The sequence below is a fragment of the Lepidochelys olivacea genome (genome assembly GCF_965140295.1).
Source record: "Lepidochelys olivacea isolate rLepOli2 genome assembly, chromosome: 3".
Lineage (NCBI taxonomy): Eukaryota > Metazoa > Chordata > Testudines > Cheloniidae > Lepidochelys > Lepidochelys olivacea.
Genome location: NC_140413.1, coordinates 196,447,403 through 196,467,568, shown reverse-complemented (window position 1 = coordinate 196,467,568; position 20,166 = coordinate 196,447,403). Strand labels below are relative to the sequence as shown.

The following is a 20,166-nucleotide window of genomic DNA, read 5'->3' as shown; positions in this document are numbered from 1 at the left end:
CCATGAACTTATCTAATTCTTTTTTTCACTGCAGTTGTAAATTTGGCCTTCACAACATCCACTGGCAACAAGTTCCACAGGTTGATTGTGCACTGTGGTCTCATTCTTTGTGGCCCCGCCTCTGTACATCTCCATTCCCAGATGCATCCTCACATCTCCCCTCACGGTTCTTCAATGTCCATCTGTATTGCATATTCACCACCCATCATAGGTCTCTCCTCTGTCTTGTGTGGTCAATCTCTCTCCCTCTAAGCACTGGGACGAGGGAAGACTTGGGCGGCTACCCCTCCCACTCACTGATTGCAGGAGCTAGCGTGGTTTCTGTGGTCTTTATGGCCACCTACCCTGGTGTATCTACTCCCCTACAGCCCTACTTTCAAAGCACTTGGAAGGCAGAACAGCTCAGGCAGGAAGAAGAGAAAGCACAGGCAACCCCAATCCTCCCATTTATTCCCTGCAGCAGCAGCTATTGGCAGGAAGTCAACCTGTTTTTAAAATCTAGCTACCAGTTGCACCACGACATTGGCCAGGACTCAGGGTATGTGTACGCTACGAAATTAGGTCAGATGATAGAAGTCGATTTTTAGAAATCAATTTTATACAGTCGATTGTGTATGTCCACACTAAGAGCATTAAGTCGGCGGAGTGCGTCCTCACTACCGTGGCTAGCATCGACTTACAGAGCAGTGCAATGTGGGTAGCTATCCCACAGTTCCCGCAGTCTCCGCCGCCCATTGGAATTCTGGGTTAAGTTCCCAATGCCTGACAGGGCAGAAACATGGTTGCGGGTGGTTTTGGATACATGTCGTCAGTCGCCCCTCCCTCCATGAAAGCAATGGCAGACAATCATTTCACGCCTTTTTTCCGTGCGGACGCCATACTGCTTTCAGCAGGTGGTGCAGTAGGACTGCTAACCGTCATCATCCACCACTTCCGCTGCAACTCTGCTCTGCTGCTATTGTCTCAATCGTGAATTTCTCCATGTTGTCTGTCATGGGCTACCACGTACGTGTATTCTTCCTCAGGAAATGTGCGCAGTACTAACCGTCGTCCTCCACCGCTTCTGCTGCAACTCTGCTCTCCTGAATCCACCTCACAGGTCCTCTCGTCCTTCTCTATAAATATCTGTTCTTGTGGCATCCATTGTCAGCCATCGCTTCCACTGTAACTCTGCTCCCCTGCAGATGGCATACCACGGCAAGCATGGAGCCCGCTCAGATCACCGCAGCTGTTATGAGCATTGTAAACACCTCGCGCATTATCCTGCAGTATGTGCAGAACCAGAACCTGCAAAAGCAGGCAATGAGGCAACGGCAGCGCGGTGATGAGAGAGATGAGGACATGGACATGGACTTCTCTCAAAGTACGGGCCCTGGCAATTTGGACATCCTCGTGGCAATGGGGCAGGCTCATGCCATGGAACGCCGATTCTGGGCCCAGGAAACAAGCACAGACTGGTGGGACCGCATAGTGTTGCAGGTCTGGGATGATTCCCAGTGGCTGCAAAACTTTCACATGCGTAAGGGCACTTTCATGGAACTTTGTGACTTGCTTTCCCCTGCACTGAAGCGCAAGAATACCAAGATGAGAGCAGCCCTCACAGTTCACAAGCGAGTGGCAATAGCCCTCTGGAAGCCTGCAATGCCAGACAGCTACCGGTCAGCTGGGAATCAATTTGGAGTGGGCAATTCTACTGTGGGGACTGCTGTGATCCAAGTAGCCAACACAATCACTGAGCTGCTGCTATCAAGGGTAGTGGTGGGGCGATAGACAGAATGCATATCCCTATCTTGGGACCGGACCACCTTGGCAGCCAATACGTAAACCGCAAGGGGTACTTTTCAATGGTGCTGCAAGCACTGGTGGATCACAAGGGACGTTTCACTGACATCAACGTGGGATGGCTGGGAAAGGTACATGACGCTCACATCTTTAGGAACTTTGGTCTGTGGGAACGGCTGCAGCAAGGGACCTACTTCCCAGACCAGAAAATAACTATTGGGGATGTTGAAATGCCTGTAGTTATCCTTGGGAACCCAGCCTACCCCTTAATGCCATGGCTCATGAAGCCATACACAGGCACCCTGGACAGTAGTAAGGAGCTGTTCAACTATAGGCTGAGCAAGTGCAGAATGGTGGTAGAATGTGCATTTGGATGTTTAAAAGCGTGCTGGTGCAGTTTACTGACTCGGTTAGACCTCAGCAAAATCAATATTTCCATTGTTATTGCTGCTTCCTGTGTGCTCCACAATATCTGTGAGAGTAAGGGGGAGACATTTATGGAAGGGTGGGAGGTTGAGGCAAATCACCTGGCCGCTGATTACGCACAGCCAGACACCAGGGCAATTAGAAGAGCACAGCAGGGCGCGCTGCGCATCAGAGAAGCTTTGAAAACCAGTTTCATGACTAGCCAGGCTACAGTGTGACAGTTCTGTTTGTTTCTCCTTGATGAAAACCCACCCCCTTGGTTCACTCTACTTCTCTGCACTTCAAAACTTATTGAATGCCAGCCTTCTGTTACTTGGGCAGTCCTCTGGGGTGGAATGGTTGGGTGCTCGGAGCACCGCCCCCACCTCTCCCCCCCGCGTTCTTGGGCGTCTGGGTGAGGAGGCTATGGAACTTGGGGAGGAGGGCGGGTGGTTACACAGGGGCTGCAGCGGTGGTCTGTGCTCCTGCTGCTTTTCCTGCAGCTCCACCAGACGCTGGAGCATATTAGTTTGATCCCCCAGTAGCCTCAGCGTTGCATCCTGCCTCCTCTCATCACACTGCTGCCACCTCTCCTCTTTCTCCCGCAACCTCTCATCTTGTTCATCCCTCCTGTCCTCGTGTTCATTTTCTGCCATTGTTTGCCTCCACGCATTCTGCTGAGCTCTTTCAGTGCGGGAGGACTGCATGAGCTCAGAGAACATTTCATCACAAGTGTGTTTTTTTCACCTTCTTATCTGTGCTAGCCTCTGGGACAGAGATGATAGGGGGAGCATTGAAACATTTGCAGCTGCAGGAGGAAAAAAAGGGAGAGTAGTATTTAAAAAGACACATTTTAGAGAACACTGGGTAGACCCTTTCACGGTGAACCAAGCTGCTAACATTACATAGCACATGTGCTTTCGGTACAAGGTCACATTTTGCCTCTTATATTGAGGGCCTGCCAGTTTGGTGTGAGAGATCACACACGCAGGGCCAGGCAACAGAATTCGACTTGCAGGCAGCCATAGTAAGCCACAGTCTTTCAGATTCTTCAACCTTCATAACGTGGGAATGGTTTCAAACAACAACGCCCTCCTTTCCCATACCAAGCACCTGTTGGGTTGGCCATTTAAAAGGAGAGGCTGCAGTTTTCGGGTTAACGTGCAGCACAAACCCAACTAAACCCCACCCTGCACCCAATTCTCTGGGATGATCGCTGCACCCCTCCTCCCACCGCGTGAGTAGTATCAAGGAAGATCGCCGCCAGCCAAATGGGAACAGCTCAGCGTGAACGGGCCCCTCCCACCGCATGGCTAAAAGTGGGGATGATTTCTTTTCAGCCACAGGGAAACAGCTCAGCAGGAATAGCCACCTCTGACTGTCCCCTTAATAATGTCCCTGAAGGATTTCCACTCCATCCCCAGACACATTAACAGACTTTTCCAGTAGCTGTGCTGGCTGCGAATGCGTCCCAAGTCTTCAAGGCAAATTAATCATTAAACACGCCTGCTTTTAAACCACGTATTATATTTACAAAGGTACACTCACCAGAGGTGCCTTCTCCGGCTTCATAGTCCAGTAGCCCGCCTTGGGAGGGTTGTGAGGGTATTGGGTCCAGGGTGATAAACAGTTCCTGGCTGTCGGGGAGAATGGTTTCTCTGCTTGCCTGTTGTGCGCTATCCTCCTCATCATCATTCTCATCCCCAAAATCCTCATCCCTGTTGCATGAGGCTCCCCCCTTGCAGGTGTCCACAGACAGGGGTGGGGTAGTGGTAGGGGCACCCCCTAGAATGGCATGCAGCTCATCATAAAAGCGGCATGTCTGGGGCTCTGACACGGAGCGGCCATTTGCCGGTTTGGTTTTTTGGTAGGCTTGCTAGAGCATCTTAATTTTCACAAGGCACTGCTGCGGGTCCCTGTTATAGCCTCTGTCCATCATGCCCTTGTAGATTTTTTCAAATATATTGGCATTTTGTCTTTGGAATGGAGTTCTGATAGCACGGATTCATCTCCCCATACAGCGATCAGATCCAGTACCACCCGTTCGGTCCATGCTGAAGCTCTTTTGCGATTCTGGGACTGCATGGTCACCTGTGCTGATGAGCTCTGCATGGTCACCTCTGCTGATGAGCTTGCCACACTGGCCAAACAGGAAATGAAATTCAAAAGTTCCCGGTGCTTTTCCTGTGTACCTGGCTAGTGCATCTGAGTTGAAAGTGCTGTCCAGAGCGGACACAATGGAGCCCTCTGGGATAGCTCCTGGAGGCCAATACTGTTGAATTGCATCCACGCTACCCCAAATTCAACCCAGCGATGTCGATTTCAGCGCTAATCTCCTCGTCAGGGAGGAGTACAGAAATCGATTTTAAGAGCCCCTTAAGTCGACAAAAATGGCTTCGTCGTGTGGACGGGCGCAGGGTTAAATCGATCTAACGCTGCTAAATTCGACCTAAACTTGTAGCGTAGACCAGGGCTCAGGGTCCTTGGAAATGGGTATGCAAACCCCAAGCACGATACTTGGCAAGAATTTTCCCTGCCCACCTCCAACAGACCCCTCTGAGCTACTCTATTCAGAAAGGCAAACACCACTTCCAGAACTACCAAATACCACTAAAATATACTTAACTGGTTTTGCTAAAAATCTATTCTAGACAAAATAAATTAATAAATTAATAAAAAAATTAATAAAAAGGTAATGTTGCTACAGTAATAAACATTAGAAAAGAATTTTACAGTTTAAATTATCTAGCCATTAAAAATCATGGAACTAGCAAGTTTATGCAACTATAGCGGTAGATAACCTTACAGTTCACTATACTCTAATAAAATTCTGTTCACGTGAATATTAACATTAGCTATTACAATAACCATCTTTATGTTACCTGTAATTTTTTCATGAAATACTGCCTCAATTGTTTGTCTAATAACTAACTCCTCCCTCAAAATATATTTTTCCTGCATTTGTCTCTAACCTGAGAAATATCAGGAACGTCAAATCTTGTCTCTCTTTTTTTGTGTGTGTGTGTGGGGGGGAGGGCTGGAGGTGTCAAGTGTGCGTTTTGGCTTTATTGGCAGTTAGATCATTTGTTAATCTTTAAAAGACAGACCTTTTCTTCTAGGTATATATTTCTTCATTTAGAATTAAACAGATGTTAATAAAAACAAATAAAAGAGTTTTAATCTGTGTGTGGAAAAACAATCACTTCCTCTCTCAATTAACCAAGTTTCAGGCCTTCTGGATATGAACAAAGAACAAAGTCAGGAGTTTTATTTTCTATTTTCAGGTTCCCTTACTTGCAGTGATTTATTTATTTATTTTATTTAGACCCTCTCTTTAAGCTTACTTCATGACAATCTTAAAATCCAAATGGGTGTTCCTGGGTACTTGTTATCTTTAGCATCTAAAGTGTTTCTGAAGTAGTCAGCCACACAGCAAAACTATGAGATCACTGTGTCAGATTACAGCTTTCCAGAATATTAATATGTTATGTTTCCAATATGTTTCCAAACATAACCATTTGGAGAAAATACTTTGTTTAAAGTTTTTAATCTGCTTATTTATTTTCTCTTGCTGTTGTCTCCACCACTAAGAGATTTGTATGCTCTCACATGTTTGTTCTTCCCTTGTCATATTTCTAATGTAGGTATGTTTCTTCCTTCCTTCAGCAGCTCCTCACCAGATACTAGTGTTTACTACTGCTAGGGTTTTGTCACTAATCAAACTGGTTCATGAACCAGAATGCTGAGGGGGGAAAAACATTATTTTCGCACTTTTTGAAAAATAAACATCATGCATTCAATAGTAAAAATCAAGCCTCCTAAAGGAATATACAAAGTAGTGTATTAGGAGCTCCAGCAACTACATTATCAGTGTCTCCTGAGAAATCTCATGTTACATGAATATACATCCGTTGTATCTGTATTAATGCTTTCTATTAACTGAAGCCCTTCTTAAAATTATACATGCAATGAAAAATTTTACTCTTGAAATCAAGCATTTTGTGAGCCATTGTTTTCCCCTATTCTGATAATTTATTTAGAACAATAAATTAAGATGCCAGCAAAACAAAGTGCTTTCTAAAATAAGAAGTTCATTTCAGTTTTGGTAATTGGAATAAATGCTAACTGCATTTAACCAGTACAAGATTTAAAATAAAATTTAAGGAACACATTTTAACACTGAAGACACACACATATCAAATGTTTGTTTTCAAAACCAAACATTGTTTATTTCTTAGTTATTTTTATTGTTAATCATTGTCAAATACTCACATTACCTTTGTGCCCTTATTCCAGTCTTAACAAAACCTTAGAACCGAACAAAAAGGGAGCACTAAAATATCAGTGCAGCAAAGAACTTTCATATCATCGAGTTGATTTCAACAAGAATCTCAGGCAGAGGTCTTCTAAATGGCCTGCAATATGATGCTGTACTAAATTATTCATAGATAACAGCTACTCTAGTAGTCATAATTTAAGACCTTATAGATAACTTACTTCAATGAGCTGCCACATTCGTAAAGGCAAAAACCTACCTATGAAACAGAACTGTGGTTTAACAAAACATTTTAAAATCAGGCAAATAAGAACAGATTCAGGAATGAAAAAGAAATGCAATATTTGTTGTCCTGAATTCCTTCCAAGTCACAAAAGAGATTAACAAGTAGTCAATGAATGGATGAGAATCCCTACTAGCACCTAACCTCCCAAGTATGTTAATCTAATTGACCACTGAAAGTTACTGTGATTTACTAGTTCAGTGGCTCTCAACCTTTCCAGACTACTGTATCTCTCTCAGGAAACTGATTTCTCTTGCGTACCCCCAAGTTTCATCTTACTTAAAAACTACTTGCTTAGAAAATCAGACATAAAAATACAAAAGCGTCACAGCACACTATTATTGAAAAATTGCTTACGTTCTCATTTATACCATATAATTATAAAATAAATTAATTGGAATTTAAATATTGTACTTACATTTCAGTGTATAGTATATAGAGCAGCAAAAACAAGTCATTGTATGAAATTTTAGTTAGTACTGACTTTGCTAGTGCTTTTTATGAAGCTTGCTGTAAAACTAGGCAAATATAGATGAGTTGATGTTCCCCCTGGAAGACCTCTGCGTACCCTCAAGGGTACGCGTACCCTGATTAAGAACCACTGTACTAGTTTACCTATAAAATAGCCTTTATTGTACTAGCATACTAAGCACTTTATAAACATTTCTTAAAATACGCAGTGATGCATACATCCTCCAGTTTAAATCTCATGGAAAACTAAACTCAAATTTAACATGAAACAAAACCAAGTATATAAAGAGAGTGGACAATTGCCTCTACAGATTACATTAATTCATTCCATTGTGTGGGAGTTGTGCAATACAAACTGTAAAGTGCCCAGTCTCCGGAGCTTCCAAGTCACAAGAGAATATGTGCTGCAATAACTACATGCAACTGTGCAAGTTAATGACATTAATATTTCAGATGCTCTGCAATTAAGTACTGGATTAGAGTAATAATATGTCTAAAAAAAAAAACTTAATCGCATTTTGGCTGACAATTTGTATAACCAAGCTTCAGTATGACAAATCATTACATGGATTAGACCGAAAATACAGGTTTAGAAGTGGAATAAAAATGCAACCCACTTTTCCAGCAGTCTCAGGCCATTCAAATAAAGTGCAATTGCCCTACTGATGAAATTACAGAAGTATCACAAAAAGAGAAGCACAACTGCAGTTCACTTTTTTTACAGTTAACCAGAATTCACTAAACTGGGTCCTGGGTCCTTCAACAAGTTGAAGTATACAGTTCACAGACTGAGATCGCTGTGGAGGGACCAAGACACATCCTGGCACTTTACAAGCTGCTCTGTTGCTTTTCAGTTAACAGAGTATCTCTAGTTTGTTTAAGTTAAAACCAAGAAAAAAAGGTTAAATCCTTGGCACAATTCTCACATATCCTATATACGACTTGAAAACTCCATCCACCCTGGACAGAATCTCAGATTTTATTTAAAAGAATACGTTCCTAGCCTTTCCGGTAGAAAACGATAACTTTCCAAACATGAACCAGTCATAGACGCTGACTCTATGGGTGCTCTGGGACTGGAGCACCCACGGGGAAAAATCAGTGGGTGCTCTGCACCCACTGGCACCCAAGTTCCCCTTCCCACCCCACCTCACCTCCACTCCCCCTCCTCCCCTGAGCGTGCCACGTCCCTGCTCCTCCACCTACCTCCAGCACTTGCCGCCACCGAACAGCTGTTTGGCAGTGTAGCACGCTCCGGGAGGGAGGGGGAGGAGTGGGAACGTGGCATGCTCAGGGGAGGAGGCGGGGAAGAGGTGGGGTGGGGATTTGGAGGAGTCGTCGGAATTGGGGCAGGGAGGGGGCAGAGACTTTGTGGAAGGGGTTTGGGGGGCGGGGCAGGGGCGGAGTAGGAGTGGGGCCGGGGGCAGAGTGGGATCGAGCACACCAGCGCGAGCAGAAGTCGGCGCCTATGGAACCAGTGTAAATTGATTCAGTGTTCTCTTCCTGTGTCTGAAGAAAGACAGCTCCAGGGCCTCTGCTGCCACTCACAGCTCTGTCAAGCAGCAATAGGTGAAAACAGCGAGACTCTGATCAGTATCACTATTGCTATTTGGAGTTCCATGGGCAGAAATGGAACTGTCAAAAATTATGTTAGTTTCATGCTGCTGCAGCAGCTTACCAAAGCTATTAATAGAAAAGGTATGCACTAGAGATATTCATTAGAGCAATGGTTTTCAACCTTTTTTCATTTGCAGGGCCATAAAAAATTCTGAATGGAGGTGCAGACCCCTCTGGAAATTGAACCTGTGGTCCGCAGACCCCTACCATAGAAGTCTTAGACTGAAAACTGACTGAACAGAATTCAACTATAAATGTTGCATGTGCTTAGCACAGCATTTGACACAGCATGAGAAAGGGCAGTAACTGTGAGCTTCTATGGTAACAACAATACTTCTGGGTTTTGACCTGTAGGTGGGAGTATTCACACACTTTTGATTGATCAGAAAAACAGAATGCCTTTTCTGAGATCTGAAACTTTATTTTCATAGTCATCTTTCACAGACCCCTTAGGCATAGTCTACAGACCCTGAGGTGTTCATGGACCACAGGTTGAAAACCACTGCATTAAAGAACAGGACCCAAAAAAATAAAGGCAAGAGGAAAGGTAGAAAATAGACCACCCCTTCTTCCTTGCAGCAGCCAAGAAGAACTGGAGAAGGAAGAGAGAGAAAAAGCTTTGTCTTACCCTAGAAATTTGGGAAAGTTTAGGGTGAGGGTGGGGTAGCAGCTACAAATATGTAAGGACACCGACTAGCCAGAGACACAAACAAACGGAGGAACCTCTAACAGAGTCCAGAGACAGCACCCTGGTAGAAATTCCAGAATCTTCCTGTTTCTCACCAGCTGATGGCAAGGAGTTGAGCTTCCCACAGGATGTCCTGTGACCTCACTCATGGCCCCCTTATCTATTGCTGTGCTGGTAGATTTAGCCTTCTGGCTAGGCAGTGTCTAAATTAGTCACTGCATTATCATACAAAGTCTGGTTAACATAACATCTTTCTAATTTCATAATACAAAAACTATTATAGATGGAGTGCGTAGCAACATCTATATTAAGACTGTATTACACTTCCCATTACAAGTCTTGTTTTCAGTTGCTTATAACAGACTAACTCTTTGCCTGAAATTTTCCATGCTCTAAGTTTTAGCAAAAATGGTTAAGCTGTTTGGGAGAATGAGGTTAGGGAAAAATCAGTCATTTGGCCAAAATGAAAATTGTTTCTGACCATTTTTTGAATAGTTTTAACACTCCAGGATTTTAGACTAGGAAGTTCAAATTTGGCAGGGAATTAATGTGACAGCAGTTGGGGTCCAATCCAGGTCAGTAAGGGGTTGTGTTACCACTTGCTCTGCAACTCTGTGTGACTCACAACTCTTTGTTGTTATAGCTCCCAGCCTAGGATGCTCATTGCCAACCTACCAGCATGTAGACAGCCCTGGTTCAACAGCCTGTGTCTCATCCTACAGCCCCACTCTGGCTTCCACCAACCTGGGTTACAACTTGCAGGGTGACAGCAACATACTCCCAGTTCTGAATTTTTCTCTAAACCGTGTGCTCTGTAATGTCCAGGCCCTCTCCTGGATAGTTCAGAGAAACTATCTTTTTTTTTGTTCCTCTAAAGACACAAAACCTACCAGCTTATTAATTTAACTGGGGTGAATACACCCTTCCCTTTAAAGACAGCACTGAGTTGGTTGACAGTAAAAATACAAGAAATTTATTATCACTATATAGGATTAAGTGAGTTCAAGTATCAAGAACGAAGATAGAATTACAGGTAAAACAAACCAACACAAAACACGCTTCTAAAAAGTCTAAAACTTAATCTAGCCAAGTATAGGCTTTGTTTGAGATTTTTTTCCTCACCTATATGCAGTTCCCAGAGACTTCAACCCCCCTTGGTTGATGGGCCCATATTTCTCAGCTTGTAAGAGTTCTGTTCCCTTGTATCTGTCTTGTGATCAATGCCAAAGACAGCTTTTGTCTTTGCTTATATCTTCCAAAGTTCAATGATGTTGCTTTAAGAGGCAGGATGGCCTCATGCAGTTTGTCTCTTCCTGTGGGCTTCCCAGCCCCCTGTACCTAAATGGGGCTTGAACTGTTTGGATTCCACCATGCTTAATTTACATAGGAGGAAGGTAAATAGCGACCTTCTTCCTGGCAGGGAGGGAACTTGTTTCTCCCTGTTTTGCCACAGACTTTAAAACATAGTATCATTAAATATCCATAGTTCCTCATTTCGTGTTGATACCTACATTTCATAGTGATATTAATCACCAATGTGTCATTAGCTTTCAGAAAAGATCTCACTCTCTGCACTCTTATACAATACAATCAGTTGATTCAATTGCTTATCACTTGAGGTTCAGACCCGCAGTAAACCTTTGAAATGATTCTTCTGAGTAAAATTTATTCAACCTATCAGGAGAACGAGATGGAGTCTCGTGGTGAACGAAGCTCCATGCTCTTTCTTCCCCAATGGCTGTTTGCTGAAATTTTCTGTTTCCTGCCATCTCTTCCCCATGCTGTCTTGATGGTCGTTTACTGCTTACATGTAAGTTTAGGATTGATTTGTTTAACAACTCCCCCGACATGCCTAGTTTAAACACACTTTAGCCGTAAGTCTAGCATGTATCTATAACTCCTAATACCCACTGCGTACATCCATCACACATGAATATTAATGTTCAGTAAGTTATTAGTTTTCAAATGACCCCACACAAGGCATATTTTGTAGAAAGATTATTACAATAATGTGTAAGGTGTGAATTCAGGGGTGCTTAGTGTCACACTTAGACCTGGAGTCAGAGAGGTGCCTTTATAATCTCCAGACAGAGATTATAATCCAGCCAGATTTTATGTGTGTACCAACTGCACTGTACACTATCCCAAGCCTCATGGTGGTGCCTGTACCAGCCTCCCCACTCTACAAGCCAGGAGATTGAAATCTCACTTCTTTTGCTGACAAGTATTAATATTTTTATGAGCTTCACATCCCTTAACAGTGACCTAAGTCTCATAGGCCTAAACTAAGGGTAGGTCTTCACTGCAGAGTTAACTCAGGTAATCAGCACTTGGGCTAGCCCAGTGAGTGTGAGAAGCCACACCACAAAGTCCTCACTGATGTTACACTCACCCGTGTGTGCTAGGACTTCTGGTGGCATACCCCATGTTTTATTGTGTTGTAGTACGCTGAGCCAGTCAGACTTTCCCAGTGAATTGTGGGAGAACTTGTCTGTCCTTCCAGGAAGATGGAAGGATGGGGTGGAGGTAGGGGGAATCATGGGAAGGCACTGGAGGACTATGGGCACTCAAGTGACTTAGCCTGTGTCCTCACTGCAAGGTGGGCAGCTTACCACCCCGAGTGAAAGTGGCACCCAAATTCTAGCCTAGACCATCAGTTAGCCCAGTTTTAAAGCACTACCAAATTCAGGGGAGAGGGTTGTGTGTGTGTGGATTGGAGGGGCATTATGGATAACACCCAAGTAAGAGCCCAAGTTAATGCTGCAGTAAGGACATACCCTAAGAAGCAGCCAAGTATCATTTCCCCAACTTCTTTTATAAATGAAACAAGAGAGGAGATGTCTACACTACATGTGCTACAACAGCACAGCTATGGTTCCAGAACCTTCGCTGTAGGAATTCCACCTCCCCAAGGGATGGCAGCTAGGTCAACGGAAGCATTCTTCCAAATGCATCTAGGCTGGAGGCGACGTCAACATAGCTGCAGCACTCACGGTGAAAATTTTTCAAACCCCTAAGCACTGTAGCTATGTTGACCTAACTTTTAAGGGTAGATCAGGATGTACAAACTGCACAAGGTCAAAACTAGGAATAGAATCAAGGTTTCTAACACAGTAGCCCCAAAGTCTCATCCACTTAGCCTCTCGGCTTCTCTAAATGAATGCATCAGATTTATGTGCTTGCCTATGTGCCTATAACCACGTTCTAATTAGCAGATCATACACACCTCAAATGGTATATTGGCAATTTTGTAATTAAGCTTCTGCTGGAATCAGGTGAATTAATATTATAGTCAAATATTTATCAAATATGCTCTATTTTGGATAACTGAAACTAATGCTATGGGCTTTCACTTGGATAAAAGCAGTGCTGCAGTGCAGGGTGATTTGGAGGACCTTGTGCAGGACTGATATGCCTTTCTATAAAAAATGGACCAGCAGCAGCAGAGGCAGCTCAGTTTAAATACACCAGTGAATATTATTTTAAAATTACCTTCCTTATGTCTCACAATAAGTGAGTGACAATGTCAACTTGAAATCAAGCGATGAAGTGAGCCGTAGCTCACAAAAGCTTAGGCTCAAATAAATTTGTTAGTCTCTAAGGTGCCACAAGTCCTCCTTTTCTTTTTGCTTATGAATATAAGAAATGAGTTAGAAACCATTTGAGGTAAAACTGCCCCAGCCGATTTCTGTAGTTCTATTGCCATTTTTTAATTGAAAAAAAAAATGTTTTTCTCTCCCTTTTGTTTGTCTGAAAAACCAGCACAATCTCAGAGGAAACTAATTTTATGCAGTTGTTGTCAAACAGAAAATAAACAAACAAAAAACCCCAAACCACATCTCTCATTTTTCAGTTGAAATAATCTTAGTAACAGCAAGTAAAAACAGTTAAATATGATTTTTAAATTGATGTCACCCCTTTAAAATATAAGAGTAGGATAGAATAGAAAATGAAAAGACTAAAATAAAAACTTCACTGTATATTCTGCAGGTATGTGTGTGTGTGTGTGTGTGTGTATATATATATATGTATACACACAACCACACACAGGGCAGAAGAAATCTACAGATGCTACCAGAAGAATTGTAGGGATATTTTAGTATCCTTATAAACAAGCTATTCCAAACTGAAATTTCACAGTTTATGCACATACCACATGAATTGTGAGAACATCTGTAACATACAAATTTCCTCTTATCTGCTGCAATTTTAGCTCTCAACAACAAACAGCACTAACCTGAAATCAGGATGTGGCTATTGTACTTAACGGCAGACTTTTTCATGCCCATTTTGTTTCAGGTGCCAAGATAGGGTTACTAACTGTCTAATCGCACAAACCCAAACACCCTTGCCCCGCCCCTTCCCCAAGGACACACCCCTGCCCGGCCCCTTCTCCGAGACACCCCCACACACACACACTCCAGCCCCCTTCTCTCAGTCGCTCGCTCTCCCCCACCCTCACTCACTTTCACTGGCTTGGGCAGGACGCTGGGGTGCGGGCTCTGGGCTGGGGCCAAGGGGTTCAGAGTGTGGGAGCAAGCTCCGGGCTGAGCCTTGGGCAGGGGGTTGGAGTACAGGAGGGGGTTTGGACTCTGGGAGGGAGTTTGGGTGCAGGAGGGGGCTCCGGACTGAGCCTGGGACAGGGGGTTGGCGTGCGGGGGGTGTTTGAGGTGCAGGCTCTGGGAGGGAGTTTGGGTGCGGGAGGGGGATCAGGGCTGGGGCAGGGGGTTGAGATGCAGGAGGGGGTTTGGGGTGCAGGCTCTGGGAGGGAGTTTTGGTGAAGGAGAGGACTGGGGCAGGGGGTTGGGGTGCAGGAAGGGGTTCGGGCTCTAAGAGGGAGTTTGGGTGCGGGAGGGGGCTCAGGGCTGGGGCAGGTGGTTGGGGTGCAGGAGAGGTTTGGAGTGCAGACTCTGGGAGGGACTTTGGTTGTGGGAGGGGACTGGGGCAGGGGGTTGGCATGCAGGAAGGGGTTCAGGGTGCAGGCTCTGGCTGGGAGGTGCTTCCCTTGGGTGGCTCCTAGAAGCGGCAACATGTCCGGCAGCGGCTCCTAGGCTCAGGGGTAGCCTGGCCGCTCTGCGCGCTACCCCATCTCCAGGCACTGCCCCCGCAGCTCCCATGGGCCAAGGTTCCCCGCTCCTGGACAATGAGAGCTGCAGAGTTGGCACTCGGGGTGGGGGGCAGTGCACAGAGCCGAGAGACTGCAGGAACATGGTGCCAGCCGCTTCCGGGAGGCGTGCGGAGCCCGGACAGGTAGGGAGCTGCCTTAGCCCTGCTGCAGTGCTGGACTTTCAGCAGCCTCAGTTCTCTGGGATTGGCTTCAGTAGCCTCCGGGAGATCGACCCCAATTCCGGGAGACTTCCGGCCAAACTGGGAGGGTCGGCAACCCTATGTAGAGACCATAACTAGATAGCTTCTTTGACTCTAAAAACATGACACAATTATGGGCCACTGACAGTTGGCTCTTTGATACTTCTGTAATTAATGCCAAGTGGACACACTCTGAATACATATAGCTATTTAGGTCATTGTACAGCAAGTTCTTCAAATGTCAGCTCTGATGGAATTATTCTGAAACAAGTGACGAAGCATAAAAATATTATATTAACCTATAAGAACAGGCCTCGTGGTTAGTAGTCCACACTGCTACACGAGAGACCCTGGTTTAATTTCTGGGTAAAATATATTGCTCCCTCAGCTGATAGGGACCGGTAGTACTACAGATATGGTACACGGTCCGCTTGGAAAAGGAGTGAGAGAGGAGCAGCTCACGTCGCTTCACAGAAACACCTGTAGCTGAACAAAGAGCAATACTGATGAGCTTCATTAGGAGTTTCACCTAGAGCTCAGCTAAAGAAAGTAGCTGTAGAATGGGCTATTTTAAGGAGGGAATGAGAAAATACTCCAGACATGGCAAAAAGATTAAAATATTCAGGCCTTGATTTTCATGGCAGGTTAAGAGCTGCTTGAGGCCTACCCAACCCTTGTACAAATTAGGGCTCCACAGAGGTCATGCTTATGCCAAAGAGAGTTCCCCTGTGGAAAGGGAATTCTCCACCAACTATCTTCAGCCATTTCAGGGCCAATTTGTGTGGCTTATGCAGTGCAAAGTGCCCACAGCAGACTGGGGAATCCAACCCTAACTTTCTAAAAAGAATGGCCAGGCTTTCAAAAGAGCTTATACCCACAGGTACAGCATGCTCTGTAGCATTTCAGCATTCATCACACTGCCTCGACAATGGGCCTCAACCCATTTATGGGAGAGGTTAGACAGGAAGTTACCTCTAAGGGTAAGTAGCTAGATAGCAGAAAAGACCATTCAATCCTTCGCTTCTCTGCTGACCATCCACAAGGACACCAATAAGTGTCAGTTCTGATGGTAGCTTTTGTGATATGAACGCCTGACCCCTAGGCGCTCAAGTGAGAGGATCAATTCTGTTCACATAAACCACTGAACAACTATCAGATGGTTTCCATTTTCTAAAATAATAAATGGATGTACTTATATAAATTTAAAAAACAGAACATGAGCTTGTCATGTTTCAGAACAATACAATTATGACAATGTTTAAAGCAGATGATATCACATCACTGTTTACAATATTCTTTTTCAAAATATATGCCCCCAAAAGTTTAAAACACTTTTTATAATAAAAAGGGATTCTGTGCCACACTTATCTCGGAGAAGCAGCAACTGCTTTTTGAAGACTGTATAAGCATTTCCGTTCTCACCCACTGTTTTAAGACACTCAAAGTTCTGCAAATCCCAGTTTTCAGGCTGAAATGTTCTAGGCTTGGTCTCTGTCTGAAAGTGAATATTTTGGAATATTTGAACAAAAATGGTTCCACCTTTTTTTGAGTAGGAGGCACATACAGAAATGACTCTTTCCCCATTATAAAAAGAGTTGTTTAAAAGAAAGTCACAATATATTCTACAATGGAAATGGCTAGGATCAGAAAGTTAAAATTTGGCAGGTAAATATCCCTCAATGAGAAGAAGCACCTTTGAATGTTCTGCTGAAAGTCACTTTTGATTTAACTGAATTATGAGCCTGTGAAAAATGCATACTTCACACACAGGCAGAATCTCTTCTTGTCATACTGCCCTCAACTGATGAATTCTCAGCTCTCCCTCCATGCTACCATCTTTAATTTGGGGCTCTCCCATTAATGAATTTTGGGATCATCCAAATAATGAATACTGGGCCTCCCTATTTCTTTGCAAGTTTCCTCTGGAGCTGCCACCCACGCTAGATATGAAGGAGGCCTCTTGCCTCTCAGTTCCCCTTCTTTACAAGGGACCCACTATGCCTTGCTCCCCCAAAGCCTCAACAGGAATAACAGAAGTGGTTTCCACAATTGTGCAGTTCCTCTTAAAGGAAAAATGGTGCTTGTGCAGTCCTAGTCCCTACCCCTCCCTGTGCTCCTAAAAAAGAACAAGTAGTGCCTAGGTCACTCTGCTCCCTGCCTTCCCCAACCCCTCCAGGAATCAGCGGCTCTCCAGCTTTATGAACACAAGCAAAATTTTACCAGGAGCAAGTGTTTTGTTAAGACTTAGCTGGAGGTGAAGGAAAGAGGGGTGGGGGATATGACTTCATATTTATCAGACACGTGCTTCATACAGGTGATAAAAGACAGAGCCTCGGGGGAGGAGGAGAGAATTCAGTAGGAATCCCAGCACTCTTCTCAACAGCTGAGAGTGCGGTGGAAGAACCTCAGCCTCTCATAGTGAATTACCCCCAGACTTCTCCATGGAGGCCACTCTCATAATTCCCGTCAGCCTCTGACTAGATGGCAGTAGGTGTCTGGTAAATTAGTAAGCTCTAGGCATTTTACTCATATATTCTCTAGAGGCAGCAACCTACTCCCAAAGGCTTTCATGGGAACAGGAACAGGCCCTGTGTCTACATTACATTTTCATGCTCTACAGGACTGCCTCTTGTTAAGATAGTCTTCCTCAGCCATGATATAACTAGAGTAATAATAAATCAATCAATTGATCAACCATCATCCACACTTAAAGCCCTGAAAAGCTGACAAATGGTGGTGGATAGATCCCTAGACAAATACAAATTTCTGTACACTTAAATCTAAAAGTTAATAAATTACAGGATTAGGTTCACTGAAATTTAAAACCAGAAAAAACCTACAAAATGCCAACAAGTAGAAAGAAATCCCTGCAAGATGCCAATAGTAGAAAGAAACTGAGAAGTCAAAGGGATAGAAGGCAATCTTCCTACAAAAATATAATAGCAGGATAACACCATGCTATGGTATATAGGTATCTCCCATACATAAGCAAGACCTACTGTATCAAGGAAAGAGTTTTCCCCATTTTCTCATATCACGTTAACCCCTTTTTTTAAATCCTGGTTTTTGCCACCTGAGCCCATAAGTATTTATAAATCAAATGTATGGCTCCAATAGGCCATCAAATCCTTATCGCATTACAGAAACAAACTTTTTTTGCTTCTATTTCCTTATTCCCATAATTGCTATTAGGACAGAGACTATCTCTAGGAAAACCCATTGCATTTGTCACAAATATAAGCATGTTATTTCTTTACACAGGGGGCAGTTACTTATAAAATACACATCTGATAAATTATGCCATTAACTCTACAGTACCTTAGTGACAATACTCCAAGAATATCTCAAGAAGGCAGTCTTCATATCTCTTCCAGTTCCATCATACAGAAAAAAATTCTGTTTTGTAACTCACGAAAATATGTTGATGACCTAAATGAAGAACTCCACATTAAACTAAGGTAAAGGTGAATAACATCCCGGAAATTCAAAATCAAAGTTGACATTTCCATGCTTAACTCAACCTTGTGGTAAGGAGGGGGAAAGCACAATAGTTCAGAACTGTCAGTTTCTCTCTAAGGTGATATTCAAATTTTAACATGGAAATACAAATAAGGCATATGCAATGCAGAATGCAAATCTTTGCAACATTTATAAAGTAATGGGCATACTATATCTTCACCTTAATGCTTACTCTATTTTACCTCTCCCCCCCCATACCAAAAACAAACCACTCAGCACATGGTCTTGGAAACAAAACTGTTTATGAGTGGGTTTTCTTGGTAGCTAGTAAAAGTCTGCATGTGTGATAACATCACGTGCAACATTCAAGCTTATAGTTTAACTTGGTTCTTTGTGACTACTAGACTGAAAGGGTCCGGAAGCATAACCTCTCTCAGCCAATCAAGATCAGCATTGAAAGGCTCCAAAAAGAATCACAGAAAGTCATCCTCAGACTAGAAGACAGCGTGTATGGAGGGCTAGGGAAATACAACAGTGAAACTCCAACTCCCTCCACCCCGCCAACCACACACACGTTGGGAAACACTAAGTCAAAACAAACACACCAAAAGCACCTGAAAATGACATTTTGGAAAAACGTAACTTTTGTAAGCTGATAAGCCAGCCCGACCCCAGGGATCATGTTGTACCTGGCAGGAGAAGGAGGGGAGAAGAGAAGGAACCAGCCTTTCCTCTGGGCCAGTGGAGTTGCATGGCAGGTTAGGAGAGAAGGAGCTGCCTGGCTGAGGGCTGGTTGTGAGAAGGGAGGAAAAGGATCGTGTCTGGGGTCTAGGACTTATGATGGTGGAGGAGAGACACTGCACTTGTCTCCCGGTGCAGTGGAAGAAGGGGAAAAGCTGGCTGGCCTGGGCCTTGGCAAAGTGCAGCTCCACTGGAGGAAAGGTTAAGGAGCCAGCCCGTGCCGGGGGGGACACGGTGTCCAGCCTGTGTCCTGGGCGGTGGAGGGGAAGGGGGGACATGGAGTCCAGCCTGTGTCCTGCCCTGGGCGGTGGAGGGGAAGGGGGGACATGGAGTCCAGCCTGTGCCCTGCCCTGGGCGGTGGAGGGGAGGGACCTGGTGTCCAGCCCACGCACCGGAGGGAGCGGGGGCAGACACAGCCTGTGCCCGGGGGGACACGGTGTCCAGCCTGCCCCGCTTTCGGGGAGTGCAGCCGGAGCAGGCCAGGAACGCGGGGCTCAGGCCCGGTTCCCCGTCCCGCCGCGGGGCCTCCGTGGGGCCGGCGCCGTTCTGTACCTGCGGGATCCCCGGCCGCGGCTCGGGCGGGCACCGGAACAGCCGGCGCGGCCTAGCGCGTCCCCAGCGCCTCCGCAGCGACACGTCGCCGCCACCGTCTGCCCAGCGCCGCCCCCCGCTAGGCTCAGGGAGCTGTGCCGGGCCGGCGGCGGGCAGGCCGCGCTCAGGCGCCGCCTCTTCCCGCAGCCCCGCCGGAGACGGGGAGGAGCCGCCGGCTGGGGAGCGGGGCTGCCAGGGCCGGGGGCAGCGGCAGCGGGGCGGAGGCCTGGGCAGGGGGTTACACAGGAGCCTCCGCCAAATCCTGCCTCAGCAGCGTCCGAGCATCCCTCAGGGCACCGTGCCCAGCCGGGGCCCCCTTCTCCGGGGTGCAGGCAGGCCCTGCCCCAACCCCTGTGGGGCTGGGCTCGATCCTGGGGCAGAGCAGAGCAGGGAAGGCCCTGGACACACTGCAAGTGCTGGGTTTCTTTCTGCAACCCTTTGGGACACTCCTTCAGCCGCTCACAAAGAAAAGAGGACTCACCCCACAGCTCCCCCTGGATAAAGATGCTTGAAGTTGGGGTCCCCTGTGTCCATCCCCAGTTGCAG

At 45.3% G+C, this 20,166-nt stretch overlaps 1 protein-coding gene across 5 annotated transcripts in view; it reads right to left on the bottom strand.

Annotated features, from left to right (window-relative positions):
- Positions 1–19,760, bottom strand: part of VPS54 (VPS54 subunit of GARP complex) — an 84,772-nt gene extending 65,012 nt beyond the window's left edge. For 3 of the 5 annotated variants that reach the window (XM_084623830.1, XM_084623829.1, XM_084623832.1), the window contains exons 1-2: positions 19,582–19,759; positions 18,148–18,258 (exon numbers count right to left, since the gene is read on the bottom strand). The gene's annotated coding sequence lies outside the window, so the exon portion shown is untranslated. Of the gene's footprint in view, positions 1–1,045; positions 1,572–18,147; positions 18,259–19,581 lie in introns of those variants that run through there. The other 2 variants (XR_014710927.1, XM_084623831.1) reach the window with 2 other exon arrangements.
- Between the last annotated feature and the right edge of the window lie 406 nt (positions 19,761–20,166).